Source organism: Phasianus colchicus, chromosome 26 (assembly GCF_987193195.1).
Source record: "Phasianus colchicus chromosome 26, bPhaCol1.hap1.1, whole genome shotgun sequence".
NCBI classification, from domain to species: domain Eukaryota; kingdom Metazoa; phylum Chordata; class Aves; order Galliformes; family Phasianidae; genus Phasianus; species Phasianus colchicus.
Window position 1 is genome coordinate 2,419,072 of NC_143461.1, and position 15,775 is coordinate 2,434,846.

Consider the following 15,775-nt stretch of genomic DNA (forward strand, 5'->3'; position numbering starts at 1 on the left):
AAGGGCTTGTATAATGTAACCCACAACTCCTGGAAGGAGATCCAGGTCCCTGCAGCACACAGGATTTCACCACCCCAGCAACGTCCTGCCCTTGGGACTGTGCTCTCTGCTTCTGAGCCAGACACTAAATCCTACCAGGCAAAGAAAATAATTCCATGCTACTAGTGGCCTGGCTTTGCAAACCCTGCTTATGATTATCAGACAAAATAGCACGAGCCCCCAGAGCAGGCATCTTGTCAATAGGGCTGCCTGCCTGGGGACTGAGTGCACCTTTCATGTTCAGGAGCATCTGAATCTCACTCGTGTTATCTAGAAGGGGGTTATAATGACAACAATTACGTCCATCTTAGACCAGGGAAACAAAGTGATCTTACAGCACTCTTAGTAGTGGAATAGAGAGGAATGCATCAGTAATTTTGCTATCCTTTTCTAATGTGTTCTTTCAACAAAAGCTCTCACAGCTGTTTATGCTCATTACATAAGAACACCTCCATGACCTCCTGCGAAAAGAAAGAGAAATTAAACTGTTTTACTTTTTTTGTACTGTGGAAGTGGGCCTGAGAAGAATAGGGATCAACAACCCTGAGGTCACCATAATGTGGAACACATGTAAGGAAATTTGTCCTGCATTTCTGACTCAGAGGGCGGTGAAGCACTGGAACAGGTTGCCCAAGGAGGCTGTGGATGCCCCATCCCTGCAGGCATTCAAGGCCAGGCTGGCTGTGGCTCTGGGCAGCCTGGTCTGCTGGTTGGTGACCCTGCACATATCATCTGCTTTCAACCCCCTGCTCATTGTGGTCCTTCTCAACCCAGGCCATTCTATGATATACTATGATGCTATGATTCTCCATCAGTGCATCCAATCACTTTTAACAGTTTTGACCTGAGTCCTGACTGAGGCTACTGCCAACATTTTGCTCTTCCAAGCTACAAGCCCTTCCAGTACAGGAGCACCAGATGATAGATAGAAGCAATTCAGATCTTCAAGTTTGGGTAAAAAAGCTATTTCCTGAAGCTGGGCTGCCATAAGTAACTCTTTCCTGTGCTCATTGGCATTCTGAGAATGGGAGACTGGCAGAGCACACCTCTCCCATCTGCCAGAAGGCTGAAGGGTGAAAGAAGTGCAAGTATGTGAATGGCCGTGGGTATCTGCAGAGCACAGGGATGACAGAAGGACTGTTGGGTGGAAGAGCTGACAATTTTCTAACTATGGAGTAGAATACTTCTGTACTCTCAAGTCCTCTGTACTGGGAGGCTATGATTGAGTGTGGACACATGGCTTTGGGACAGCTGGTGTGTCAATCACCACAGTGGAGAAAGCCCAGTATCAAGATAAGACCAAATTCTCCAGGAGAATCTAACTGTGCAGTTTTCTTCCCATCCTTGTTAAGCTCCCTGATTTATGCCTTGTAATAAGCACAAGTGGTCAAGAATCTTTCTTTCTTATTAGCAATTCTAAGTACATCAGAAGTAAATTTTTTAAATCCTAAGCAAAAACTAAATGACCATAAAGTCTGCATCCACCTCCCAAGAGACAGTTCTGTTTCAACGTGACAGCTTAATTAAAAGCTCAGCAAATTGTCTGCAACAATTTTAAATAAACAATCTTTGTGGATAGCATTTGGGGGAGATGGCCTCACTGCAGAAGTGGTTGGAAGTCCCCATCCCTTGGTGACTTGGGCAGTAACTACAGTCAGGGTGGACAGAGGGGACCTGGGGCCAGAAGAACCCTTCTCTAGTTTTTGTGGGTTTTTTTTTTGCTTGTTTTATTTTGTTTTGTTTTTTTAGGGACAGTGACACATCCCCTCAGTTATCCTCAGTAACATCAAGTCCCTTTTCAGGATCAGGATGCAGAAGGAAAACATTTGGTTTCGAAACCATCTTCTGTTCTCTCTATTTTGAAACAAAATACCCCTTGGCCACTCAAATGAAGTGTTTCATTTCAGAAGAAATGCAACACTTCATTCAATACCAAATGACTGTTCTTTTCCGTCCAAAAGAGCCGGTGAACCAAAAAATTGGTTATTCCCTCACCTCTCCTTGTTCCCTATCTCCTAAGCCAATGGCCCTTCTATAATTCAATCCAAATCCACATTGCCATCCCCTTTCCCATGCACTGAGTGCACACACACTCAGGTCACAGTGCGTGAACTGCTTTGTGTTCCATCCCCACCACAGCACCGAACCTTCTGTCAGTTATTTGGCCATTAGATTCTCCCTTTCTCTTAACGTTGGATCACAGAAGGAGGTCAGGGAGCTCAGAGCTGCTCCTTCCCCATGGCATTAAGGGACTCCAGGGACTCAGGACCTTTGCCCAGGTCCGAGTTTAAAGCTCCCCAAGCCCAGGATTGGGGCAGTCCTTGTGCAGCAGCACTTTCCCCTCCCCAACACACTGGGGAGGTCAGGAAACCTCGCTAAGATGTTTTCTGTGCGCCAGCTTCAGCCCATTGCCTTTGATCCATCTCTTCTGCTTTTTTTTCCACCCCCTCTGCTCTTTTGAGCAGCCCTCAGTGCTCAAAAAAAAATGAAAGACAGAACTATTTTCAAATCTCTTTTGTAGAAGGTGCCACTCTTCCCAAAGCCCTGCTGAGAAATCAAACTGGAGCAAATGGTTTTTCCAAACCTCCTGAACTCTTTACACTCTCCAAAGTTGCAAAAAGCCACTTTTCCATCCATTTCAACTTCGTTCAGACTGAAGTGTGTGAAGTTTACACATTTTCTACCTGTTTATACCTTAAGAGTCATGAAAACCTGTGGTCACGTTGGATATAAATGAACCAGCCATGTTACTGCACATCTTCACTCATGAGAGAAGGCACCTTATGGCTCATTCACAAAAGCATCAAACAGTCACTGATGACAAAAACTAAAGCAGAACATCACCCACAGCACTGCAATGCTACTACAAGTCAGAAAATCTCCTATCTTAATCTCCTATTCAAGCACAGTGCTATGGAGCAGCACATATTCATGGGTTCATGTACTAAATCCAAGCTACCAGTCACCCCAGACCTACAGTACAGCCTCCCATATAACTTAGGTTGCAGAACACCTTCCCGTATCGTGCCCACCAACCTGTGAACATGAAGATGAAGTTTCTTGCAAGAACTGGTTCTCTGGAAAGAAGTCATTCAGCAAAGATTTATGAATTGCAGATGACGCCATCAGAATCAACTTGCAAATGATTTACTAAACTGAAACGGGGCTGAGTTCATAATGGATGTTACTCCAAACAGTAAGTTTGACTGGTGCTATATATTTCATCTGTTGGACATAAAAAGGCATTTGCTGTAATGCAGGAAAATACAAGTGTTAAGTGTACTTTCTCTTTTTCCCCACACATGCACTTGTGCTTAAGAATTCTTCTCAGCTGCTGGGACTGAGATTGATAGCAGCCTTGCTGACAGCTTCACTAACACCAATTCAGTGTCGGGCAAATTTGCTTTGGAGTACGCCCGTCTTGAACAAACACAGTTTGGAGTCCATTAGAACTGTTAGCAAATTTGAGTTTGAAGCCTTCAGCAACATCAGCAACTCCAGAGCTTTTGGAAAGATTGGTTCCAGCATCCGCTGGTTCACAGCTCTTGAACTACCAACCTCTGGGAGCGGGCAGAAGAAAACTGAAAGAGGATTTTACCCTGCTGGTGGCCAGTGCTGGTGACAGGATGCCAAGCCTTCATAGCTGGTCCTACAGCTTAGTTCATATATTGAAGAGAACAGACTTTGCCTCAAGCATCCCACTACTCAATGCAAGCCCACCCCAAACCCAGTCTCCAACAGCCCCATCCCTACCAGAGGCTGGCAGGTCCTTTCTTTCTTCATGCCACCACATATCCACATGGGCGTATCACAGACCATCCATTATTGCTGTTTTAAATATTCTGTTGGTGAGAAGATGCTTTATTTAAAAATTTTATGTCATTAGCTCTGTATTTCTGACAGTCTCAGCCTCTTGGGGGAATACAAAAAGGAATGCAGAGCCTCTGATGCTGTGGACATAACTATTATTTATCAATCTTGTAGAGAAATAAGACAGTACCAGGAACATGATGGGCTGCTTAAATGACACCTGGGATGGCTGTACACTTGCCTGCTCACATCTAGCTGACATTTGATGCCATGTCACTGAAGGAAACAGCATTTTCAACAGCCATGCACAATATCACAACTCCAGGTCTGGCCCCCCAACCTGGAAAGTGAAAAAAGGAGGCGGTTCTGCATGAGAATGAGATACTAATCAGCTAATAATTTCCAATTGCCAAAGGAAAGTGAATATCACTAGCTGTCATTATGTTGGGTTTGAAAGCCCTTCTTTAGTGTATAAAGCATGTTAAAATGACTTCATGATCCATCATGCCATATGGTTTCCATGGCATAAAAGAGGAATTATCGGCAATCACGAAGCACACAATGACCATCACTTAGCCCTGTCATTAGCTGCAGCACTTATTGAAGCAAACTGCGGCTGCAAACAAAGAACAGCTTGCTCTTATATTCAGTCTCCAGCGGTCAGCCACATCACCCAGCAACCACCCATGGCATCTGACAGGAGGACTCAGTTCCATCCCCAGCCACTTTGCTGCCTTTCCACCTTGCAGGAATAGTTGCACTGCTCACAGCCTGCTGCCCATCTTTATGATACCAGAGCAAACCTAAATGCACCCCAGCCCCTCGTGCTGGGGCAGAGCCAGCTTCTTCCTGCAAGGGAAGAAATCTGTGTCCTTCACTCTGCAGCCTCTCGGTGCTGCTTCTGTCAGACAGCCACACGCAGGGCACCCGAGCTCATGAAACAGCTGACACCGTGCCAAGCTTTGGAGCCTACTGTCTTCAGTAACACAGGGCCAAGTACCATCAATGACAGTGCTTCTTTTGGGATTGTGAATACAAACAACAACTAAACAAAACAAACAAACAAAAAAAAAACACCCACATAACAGTGCAATGGGAAAGAAACAAAGGATAAACAAGAAGGAAAAAAAAAAAAAGAAAGGTCAACATCTCCTGCAAAAAGCCTTCAGGCAACACAGGTCCCCTCTGCTTCCAACACCAGCTGTAAGCTGACATTCAGGAGGGCCAAAGCAGCAGAAGATTCCTCTACAAACAGCAGACAGCTTGAATAAATCACAGCTTCTACTGAACTGGGTGCAAGTAGAGCCAGCAAGCTGCCCCCCACCCAGACACAAAAGGCTGGGAGCTGAGCGCTGCTTTTACAGCTGAATAAACCAGTAATTCACCTTCTTAACTCAGGTTCTTGGTCCAAGGAGACTTCTTGCACTCCCTTTGTACAAGCACTGATGGCCAGGATGGCTGTTGGCTCCTTCAGGTTGGTGAAGGATGCTGAGGTCTCAGCAGAAGCAAAGCCACAGTGACCCAGGAATGAGGGACAGGATGGGAACACTGCTCCCACAGCCACAGCTTTGAGGCTGATTTAGTGATAAGCCTTGAAAGGAGAGCTAAGCCCTCAACTCATGGAACAGCCATGGACAAACCTGGCCCACCCTCCCATAAATTTGTGCTGCTGAGAAACCTAAGAGGAGTACTGCAAACATCTCAAAGTCAGCAGTGCTCTTCTATGCATTCTCAATGCAGCCTATTTTTCTTCTACTGCATCTTTTAACCATATTAAAATGTACTAGAAGGCTTTTATGGAGGAACTAGAGAAATTCTAAGTTCTGTCTTTTTCTATTACTGCAGCTCTAATGACTTCTCAGGAGTTAGCACCAAGCAGTCTAGTGCGCTTCTCCCTTACAAAGAAAGGGAACCCAAAGCCATCATTATGCAAATCAAAGAGGAAAAAGAGCATTTTACCTGCCTTAAGGAGAAATCAGCCTTACATAGCATGTCACAGAGGGTGAACCAGGAGAGGCAGCACCTTTACAGCCCTATGCTGCTTTGGGTCCCATTAAACAGGGGAGGGCTGCAGCTGGGACAAGCATGGGGATGTTGCTCAGGTGCTGAGACCAGATGGCTGAAGTGGTAACACCTGGTCAGCTCAGCATCATGCTGGCAGGGATGAAACTTCTCTTTTGGATCTTGCAGTTGCAAAATGAAGGCATGACCGCAGATCAGTTGAAAAGTCTGCATCAAGTTTTCTCAACGTCCTTCTCTTCTCTGCAAACCTCCAAAGGAAAATCCTCACATTTCCCAGCTGAAGCTCTATTTCTCTGTGCTAACAGTTTGTTTAATTAGGCACAGTGCCTATTGCTGCCCCACCCACGGCAGGAATTTGCTAATGGGGAATTTGCATGGAATCACTGAAAAGCTGGGCTGGAGGAAACCTCTGGAAGTCATCGCTTTGTGTCCTGGGAGCATGCAGAACCTGTAGGGGGTCTGGAAACAGACCCTCTGCTGGCACACAGTGATTTGTGCTTCCACAGAATCATTAAGGCTGGAAAAGATCTCTAAGATCATCAAGTCCAACCCCAACCCACCCCACCATGCCCACCAACCATGTCCTTCAAGTGCCATATCTCCACATTCCTTAAACACCCCCAGGGACAGTGACTCCCCCATCCCTTGGGCAGTCTGTACCAATGCACCACCACCCTTCCTAAGACAAAATTCTGAATATCCAACCTGAATCTTCCCTGGGGCAACTTGAGGCTGTTATCTGTGCCTGTAGGAGAGGACACCTGAATGTGTCCTATGGGTAGACGGGGTAGCACCAGGCTGCAGACATGGAAAAGAAAGGGGGCAGAGGCTGGAAGGGGGATTCACCCCCATGTCTGTGTCTGAGCCCATACAAGCGTTGCTGCAGAGCCCTTCAGCTGCAAAAAGGATGAAAGCTCTGAGACCTGCACCCGCTCTGCTGCCTGCTAGGGGCACTGCTAGGGATCTTCTTCTCTGCCTCTTGCACTGTTTCTGGGGTGTTTCTCCCCTCCAAGTGTTAAAACTCAGACTTACAAAGATGTTCTGGCTCTGACTCTGAAGAGCTGGCCCAGGGACTTCAATGTGGAGGTACCAGAGGCAAGAGGAGGAAAATCAGTTCTTTCTGCAGGAGATGAAAACAAATCACCTTGTATTTGCTGCACTCTTCTGAGTGAATGAACTGGAGGGAAGAAGAGGCAGGGGGGAGGGCTGAGCAGCTGAGTGGTGCTGTTTGAATGCTGGATCCCAAAGGCAAAACATAAATGTAGGCTCTGCTTAGGGCTGTGGTTAGTGGCATGGTTGGGGTGGCTTGGGTTGGACTTGGTAATCTTAGAGGTCTTTTTCCAACCTTAATGATACTATGATTCTATGAAATGCCTAGTGAGGAAGAACACACATGATCACTGGATGCAGCTGTGTTTTAACAGATTTCTCCCAAACATAATTTTTTGCACGGAGCTGACAGATTTGCTCTTCTTGTCAGACACAGGAAAAACAGAACAGCTCTGGGAGCAGCCCCAGCTCCAGGCATTGCTGCCCTCTGGCTCACATCACTGACCCCAGGAGCACCTCTGCTGTTTCAGCCTCAGTGGTGATGCCTGTGTGGTGCAGCAACACTGCCAATATGGTTTTGCTTTTTCATCAAAGAAGAATATCTATATTTCTAACTAATAACTTCAATTATCTCTTAGCATGTATGTACCAGGTGCCTGCCTGGAAGAGCTTGATGTGGGTTCTGCTCTTCCTCCTCCTGTCCCCTGCCCGAGATGCAGTCAGATACACTTTGGTTACGATGATTTTAATTTTGCTTCCATTCAAACCAGATGGAAACCCATCCCCAGGGGCTACTGGCAAGGGTAGAAATGGGATCTGCTAACAATTGCATGGCATTTCCCAGCTAGTGGTTCCCATTTGCAGCACAGCCAACAAGCTCAGTGCTCAGGATGCTGCCTGGGCTGGGCAGTTGCCACCTCAAGCCTGGCTATCTCCTCTCTCTTTCTGTTGTTAGTTTGTTTGTTGAATTTTCATCGGGTCTGAACTCCACGGATGAGCTGGGATTTTTGCTTCTTTGTGCTGGGGGGTTGTTTTCTTTCCATTTTTTTTTTAAAATTTTTTTCAGATTTCATCTCTAGGATTCAGTGTTTTCCCAAATGACAGCTTGCCTGTACATCAAAAGAGATTTCTGATGTAAAAAATCTCCACTCCGCCACTCTGAATTTACGCTCTGTCTTTGGACTCAATACACCCAGACCAGTGAGCTCGTTCTAAACATCTTTCACCCCTTCCTCTTGCTGAGTGTGGGAAAGGGAAAGAGCAATCAAATATTTATTTAGAAACCACTGATCTAACACAGGCTCCTCTGGTTTACCACGGGCTCTCAAAGCCCTTCTAAATAAACTCCCAACCATTTTCTTACTTTCTTCTTTTCCCTTTTGTTTGGGAAAAAAAAAAACCAACAAAACCACAGCTCTTTTACCGCTGGCACTTCCCAGGCTGTTTCTGACTGTTTACTCCCCCTATAAAGTTCCTCAGCAATGAGGGCATTATAAAACCTCTCTCCATCACTCCCCCAATCTCACCTTCCCTTCACTTGCAGATGCCTCTGAACAAACCATCCATCATGCAGTTAGAGGCTCTGGGTCGTTAAAACCCAGATCTGGGATTGGTGCTGTGGGAACTGAGAGCTTTCAACACCACTCCAGAACGGGTTTTTATGGGTAATTGATGGGAAGCCACAGACTGCTGGTGACAGCGTGGAGAGATTAAGCAGTTTAGTGCAGGGGAAGCCTGGCCAGTGCATCCAAGCTGCTTCAGTGGCCAATCTCGAAAGGAATAAATGATGCTCATAAACACATCGTTTTTCACCAAATCATTATGCACTTCCTCTCTCCTGTGTGGTCTGCACACAGAGCCTGATCCAACACCCACGGAACCCACGGGAGTCATTTGTGCCAAACTGGAATTTACAGCCAGAATTCCTTCTGAGTGTAGGGGTCTGGGGAGGAGCCCGGTGACAGGTAGACCTGCAAATGCAAACCTGCCATTGCAAAATGCCAGGTGTTCAGCTTAACCCTCAGTGTGCTTGACCATGGTGTTCCCTGGGCAGCCAAAGTCGTGCCTCCGTGCTCCAGCATTAGCTCAGAATTTGCTTCAGCCCCTTCTTAGTAGACATGGGAAAACAAAGCTGGAGGGATAGCTGTCCTCTTTTTTCAGGATACCCTACAGTAATGAACAGCTGCAGAATCAAATTCAAGACCATTTCAATGAAATTCTTACTGTATTTCTGACCATAGCCAGCAGGGCAGAGGACGTTTTCCTACATCCCTTTTTTCTAGGGCAATGCTGTTCTGCAGAAACAGAATACAATAGAAGGAAGGGATGTCATCCAAAGGACAGGCTTGAAAAGTGGGTCCAACAAGAATGGGTCCACAATAGAGTCCAACCTAATGAGGTTTCACAAGGCCATGTGAAATGTGTTGGGTTGGTGAAATCCCAGATTCAAGTGCAGAATGGGGGAAGAACTCACTGAGAGCAGCCCTGCAGAGAAGGGTGTTCTGGAGGGTGAAAAACTTGACATGACCCTGACTCATCCATGTGTGGGGCTCATTGAGAACTTCCAGAAGTTGGGCCAAGAAAGCGGTTTAATAAACAAAGGTGACAAATTCAGTCTCTCCTATCCATTTTTGTCCTCTGATAAATATTGCCCTTGAATTTCATGGTATGCATTTCACCAGAAAGAAGCTAATGATCTAAGATGTAAACATTTTATTGCTCATCTCCAAAGCTTGAATGTAACTTTAACCCTTGCAAATCAAGCTTCAGCAGCTGTCAAGAAAGCTTTTATGGGCTCAAGGGCAAAGTGCTGGCCCCATTAAAGTCACTGGAACTTTAGTCATTACCTTGGGACATCTTGGGGGAAAAGAAATGAGGAAAGCATCAAGGACAGAAACATAGCTGTTGTTGGATTATCTCACCAGGTCATGATATCCAAGACACCCAACTTGCAGCTACATCAAGACATGACATCCAAACTAAGTTATTTGTCAGGCATTTTGTACTAACAAAAGGACAGTCCCAGAGGAAACAGATACTTTGGATGGAGGTGGGGGAGAGTTCAGGGGACACTTTAATTGGTCATGTCTCTTTTTTCCCAGCAATCAAAGAGACCACCTCTGGATGAAGGGGCTGTGCCACCAATCATGTCACCATGGAAAAGCTCTCCTTGCATGGAAAAAGCTCTCCTTGGCCTTGGCCAAATGCCCCACCACTCAGTGGAGCCCCACAGGGTTCTGCTCTCACCCCTCCCCAGGCTTTCGAGGATTCTCAGCACGTTGGAGGTCTCAGCAGCTCACTGTGTGCACATCATTGCCAACCACGCTCCACCTTCCATTGTGTTACAAGAAAAGTCTGAGAGTGCGGGGGATGAAAAATGAGCAGCCACGCACACATTAATTCATTCCCAATCATCATTAATAAAAGAAGGGGGGGTTGGAATGCCCTTGTATAATTTAAGCAACTGTTTGCTTAATGTCTCTGGTCATGACATGAAAGCATACGACTGATAATTCTTACTAGGGGCAGGATTATTTTTGACCTAGTGTATTTCCTGCTCATTGTGCAGTCTCTGAAGCACTGTGTCCTCCCCTGCACGTCTTATGTGGGTTCCTTGAAGAGAGGCAGCCCAAGCCATGATTGAGCAGCAATTTATTTTTGTTTACTTGGCCAATTAAGGTCAAGTTAATGAAGCATCGGGTGGAAAATAGCAGCTCTTGTTATGTTGCCTCTGCAGCAATTAGAGTTCTCTCAAAAAAAGGTTAAGGAATTAATTGCAGTGGTTCTTTACATATAAAAAATTAGCAGGGGGTCTGTCTGGTTTAAGGAACTGAGTGACCCCTCTGTTTCTGTGGGCAATGTTTAATGGCAGCGCAGAGGAGTAAGTTCACTCTTGATTCATTCAGGCTCTGCAGTGTTCGAGGGAGGATATGTGCTGGGAAAGCAGCAGCCCCCAATAAGGCAAATCTAACAGCACTGGAACAGTGATGGATGAGCTTGGGGAGCTGCTGGCCCTCAGCTGCCCAAAGCTCAGCAAGATGAATGGCATGCTGAGTAAGGACAAGCTGAACCATTTCGGGACCAAACGTGGGACGGTTGTGTCCTTGCCCTTCATTGATGGTCAACTGCTTAAGTGGAGCAAACAGAAGTAGAGCAACCAGTGGGGCTCAGCTCTGTCTTTCTTTACTCTCCTTTAAACCCCAGGCAGCTGCTGCTGCCCCACAGGAATCGTCACTGCAGGAGCCTGGTATGCAGGGTTGTGCTGCCTTGAGGAAGGAGCCTAGTTGTGCTGTAGGAGATTCCTTACAACTCAATAAAGCCCAAGAATTAACAGTGTGAGGCTGGCCCCACCTACTGCTGCAATCCTTGGGGGAGTTTTTTGCAACCAGCAAAAAAAAATTTTGAGGAGAATCCCCCCAGATGCTGAGAGAGGCAGCAAGAGGATCAAGCCACCTTATTTCAAACATTAAAAGCTCATTGCCTAACCTGGATGCTTTGCAAAACTCTTTGTAGTGATTGGCACCAGAAAATTTTAGCCTGCAGGTAGCTTTAGAAAGATGAAAAAGCCATGCTGTCAGACCGAACTGATGGTTTTCTTTTTCCACCAGCAAAGTCCCACCACAGCAGTTTTCCAGGGTCACTTAAAGCAAGCTGGATGCCTTTCTCACAGAGAAAACTCAACAAAAGTGGCTTGGTTTGGTTTGGGATTTCTTTGCTCTGGATGAAGCCAGCTCTAGAAAGATGAAAAGGACATTTCTACTTGGAAAGAGCAAAAGATTCTTATGAATCCTACCTTAGGAGCAGTCCTTTTAAAAGGACTGATAAGTAGATGTCCCAAACTGCTAAACTGGTAGCTACATAATAAACCCCAGCATTGTTGCTAATGTTGAGCTGTAGTCCAAAGAAAGCCCTTGAATGAATGCTACCACCACAGCAATGGATGTGAGTTCCCTTTGCCCTATGAAGCACCCTCTTAAATATTTTCATATTGTTGTAAGGTCCCTCCTCGGGCTCTTCTTCCTGCAGCCCAAATCCAGTCTGCATTTCTTTCACTCAGCACAAAATTCTGTGGTTACTATAACAATACAGATGAAGCAAATGAAGAGCCATTGGGTCCGGTGACTTCATCCAAAGCCCTCTGTACCTACCGCAGCAGACAGTCATTAATTATATCATCATTGGCTATTTTTTCCTCTCATACTCTGACTCAGTGCACAAGATGAGCCCTGGGCAGTGGCAGAGGCTGCTGCCCGCATTAAAAGAAAAAATAAAAAGGAAAAAAAAAAAAAAAAAAAAGAAGAAGTTAAAAAAGACATGTTTGAAATGGAGGAGATATTTTTGAACAAGTGCAGACAATGTTCTCCCCTGCTTCCTCTTGCCTCCCCGTGCGTGATAAATGTGCTTCCTCCGCCAAATGGGTGGTGAAAGCAGAGCGAGTCCTGCTGAAACTAATGGCTGTGTGTTTTACCTTTTGTTTTTCAGACGGAGGCGGAAAGCAATCTATTTTTACATTAAATAGATAAAACGACATCACTGAATTGGGATCAAATGCCGTGAAAAGAAGAGAAAAGCACAGCATGGCCACCGAGCTGACCCTCGTCATTTCTTATGTCCACTCCATTTGACTTGGAGTGTGTTAAATACCTCCAGGTACGTCTGCAGTGACCTGCATGGCTGGAGATGTGTCAATCACCTCCCAGTTTGCAGCCTTCCTTCTCTCTCCACAAGGAATTAACTTTCTGGGTAATTTATTGATCTTGATTAATTTCTTGGGGAGTGTCATATTTCTTAAACCAAATAAAAATGAAAGGCCGCAGACAGAGGGTGGTCATCAATGGCTCCATGTCCAGGTGGAGGCCGGTAACGAGTGGCGTCCCCCAGGGGTCTGTCTTGGGACCGGTGCTCTGTAACATCTTTATCAATGACATCAATGATGGAATCGAGTGCACCCTCAGCAATTTGCTGACGACACCAAGCTGAGTGGTGAGGTTGGCACAATGGACGGAAAGGATGCCATTCAGAGGGACCTCGAGAGGATAGAAAGGTGGGCCTGGGTGAATCTGATGAGGTTCAACACGGCAAAGTGCAGAGTTTGGCACTTGGGCCGGAGGAATCCCAGGCATCCCTACAGACTGGAATAAGCGGGCCTTGAGAGCAGCCCTGTGGAGAAGGACCTGGGGGTCTTGATGGATGAAAAACTTAACATGAGCCAGCAGTGTGCCCTTGTGGCTCGGAAGGCAAATGGGATCCTGGGCTCCATCAGCAGAGGGGTGGCAGCAGGGACAGGGAGGTGATTGTTCCCCTCTACTCTGCTCTTGTGAGGCCCCATCTGCAGCACTGCGTCCAAGTGTGCAGCCCCCAGTGCAAAAAAGACAGGGAGCTGTTGGAGAGGGTTCAGAGGAGGGCCACGAAGATGATCAGGGGACTGGAGCACCTCCCCTATGAGGACAGGCTGAGGGAGCTGGGCTTGTTCAGCCTGGAGAAAAGAAGGCTGCGGGGTGACCTCATTGCAGCCTTTCAGTACCTAAAGGGAGCCTACAGACAGGAGGGGAATCAACTCTTTGAAAGGGCAGATAACTGCAGGACGAGGGGAAATGGTTTTAAGGTGAGGGAGGGGAGATTTAGGTTGGATGTCAGGGGGAAGTTCTTTGCTATGAGAGTGGTGAGGTGCTGGAACAGCTGCCCAGAGAGGCTGTGGATGCCCCATCCATCCCTGGAAGTGTTCAAGGCCAGGTTGGATGGGGCCCTGGGCAGCCTGGGCTGGCATTAAATGAGGAGGTTGGTGGCCCTGCATGTGGCAGGGGGGTTGGAGATTCATGATCCTTGAGGTCCCTTCCAATCCGGGCCATTCTATGATTCTGTGATTCTGTGAATATATGTTTTTCTGTTCCTGTTCTGGTCCTCACTTTTTCAAGATGAAACTGAAAGAAAACCTTCCTGGGGATGGAATCTCAGAGCCAGCTCCATGTGCAGACATTGCTCTTTCAGTCACCATGGAAGTAGCCCCCACCAGCCAGCTCCCAGAATCACAGAATCTTAGAACCATAACAAAACAGCTTGTGTTGAAAGGGTCCTTGTCATAGGTATTACCAATGAAAAACCATAAAACCATGACAGTCTTTGAAGCCCACCCAGCTCTTACTTGAATTCCTTGGAGACCATGACCTGATCCCACAGTGGTCACTGCAGAAGATGTGGAGGTGCTGTGGCTCTGCACCAGTGGGGCTCATGAACTGGAAGTTCACCTGCAGGATTCTGATGCACCAGGAGCAAGGCAGGAATGAGTGAGAAGAAGGGGATGCATGGAAGAATACGAGGAGCCCTAGCATGCAGTTTGGGGCTCCAAGGGAGGAGCAAAGGGCTGGCTGCAGCTCTGGGCTGTGTGCAGCTTGCATAAAGGTACGCCTGGGGCTTGGATGTGTCACCCCTCAGTACACATCTCCCAGGCCCCTCCAATAGGAGGATGGAGCTCCGAGTGCCTGAGCTGTCCCACAGATCTCACCTCCCTCGTGCAAGTGAAAGCAGCCTCCTTTTCCCCACTGGCACATGCAGCCTTACAAGCCCTTGGGGACCAGGAGTCCAGAAGTACCCACAAATAACACAGACCCAGCTCTATTAGGGACTCGGAGTGCTTCTGCCATTAGAGGCAGAAATGGCTCTGAGTGCTGCCAAGAAGAGTCCCAGGGTGCACAAATCTACCCAGGGACGCATCATCCCCAGGCTTTTGCTGAGCAGGGTCTGTGGAGCTGGGTTAAACAAACTGCAGGACGGTAAAAGGCAGAGATGGAAGGAGAATATTTGAGTACATCTCCCCAGAGCTTCAGGAACAGATCAGAGTAATACCACAGAGTGCAATTTTCCTTGCAGGAATGACTACCTGTGCAGTCCATAGGAGCATTCTTCTGCCAAAACACACCCTGGTGCATAGTTTACAGTGCATGCCAGCTTTCTTTGACCTTCCAAAAAAAATGATATAATAAAAAGAAAACCTATTTCTTATGAAGGGAGCATTCCCCACTGCCACGCCTTCCCATAAGCCAAGTATTCCCACTGGACAGTATAGATGTCCACTCCATGTAGATTTAGTAGAAGTGGTCAATTTACCAGGAAAAAAGTATTCAATCTTTTGTTTTAAAAAAGTCTGAGAAACTAAAAAAGGGAAACCAAAGTGTAGTGGGGTTTTTCCTTCCTTCCTTCCTTCCTTCCTTCCTTCCTTCCTTCCTTCCTTCCTTCCTTCCTTCCTTCCTTCCTTCCTTCCTTTCTTTATTTCCTAAGAGAAGATGTTAAAACACAAAGAACTCTGGGAATGAAGTGACTGGCCTTTATAGGAGCCTGGGTGAAGTTTTCAAAAATACTGTTTTAGCAGAGCTCATACAATAATTAGGGCAAGAATATTATTTAGACAATAGGAAAACACAAATAATTTCCCTCTGAAATGTTTTCTGTTGTTTTTCCTAAAGAAGGGTGTTGTCATTTTGTTTCTTTTCCCACTCAATGCTCTCTGGTTGGGCTAGTAACCTCCCTTGGGAGAAATCCTCTTGTGATGAGGTTGCACTCTGCCTTTGCCATTGGGGTGGACCAGTGGCCCAGGCAGATGGAGACAACATAGGTATCAGGGCTGCAGTGGTGTGGAGATGGTGAAGAGAATTAATATGCTTTCTATTCTACAGTAACACTCTATTCTACTGCACTCTACTCTACCCTACTCAACCTACCCTCCTCCACTGTAGTCTCCTCTATTTTCCCCTATAGTATAGTCTACTCTCCCATACCCTACTCTATTCCATTCCACTCTTTTCTACTCTGTCCTATCCTAGAAGTCCTATCCCGTTCTAGAAGTTCTACTCTGTTCTAG

General features: G+C 46.5%; 1 protein-coding gene and 1 long non-coding RNA gene across 2 annotated transcripts in view; both read right to left on the minus strand.

Moving 5' to 3' along the window:
• The window catches only part of ASIC2 (acid sensing ion channel subunit 2), a 416,329-nt gene that overhangs the window by 118,489 nt on the left and 282,065 nt on the right, over positions 1-15,775 (minus strand). The gene's annotated exons all lie outside the window — the stretch shown is intronic.
• Positions 226-5,911, minus strand: LOC116233829 (uncharacterized). The gene is made up of 4 exons (XR_016460012.1): positions 5,809-5,911; positions 3,793-3,881; positions 3,076-3,264; positions 226-500 (listed from the first exon to the last, which is right to left on the minus strand). It is a non-coding gene; the product is annotated as an uncharacterized LOC116233829 (long non-coding RNA).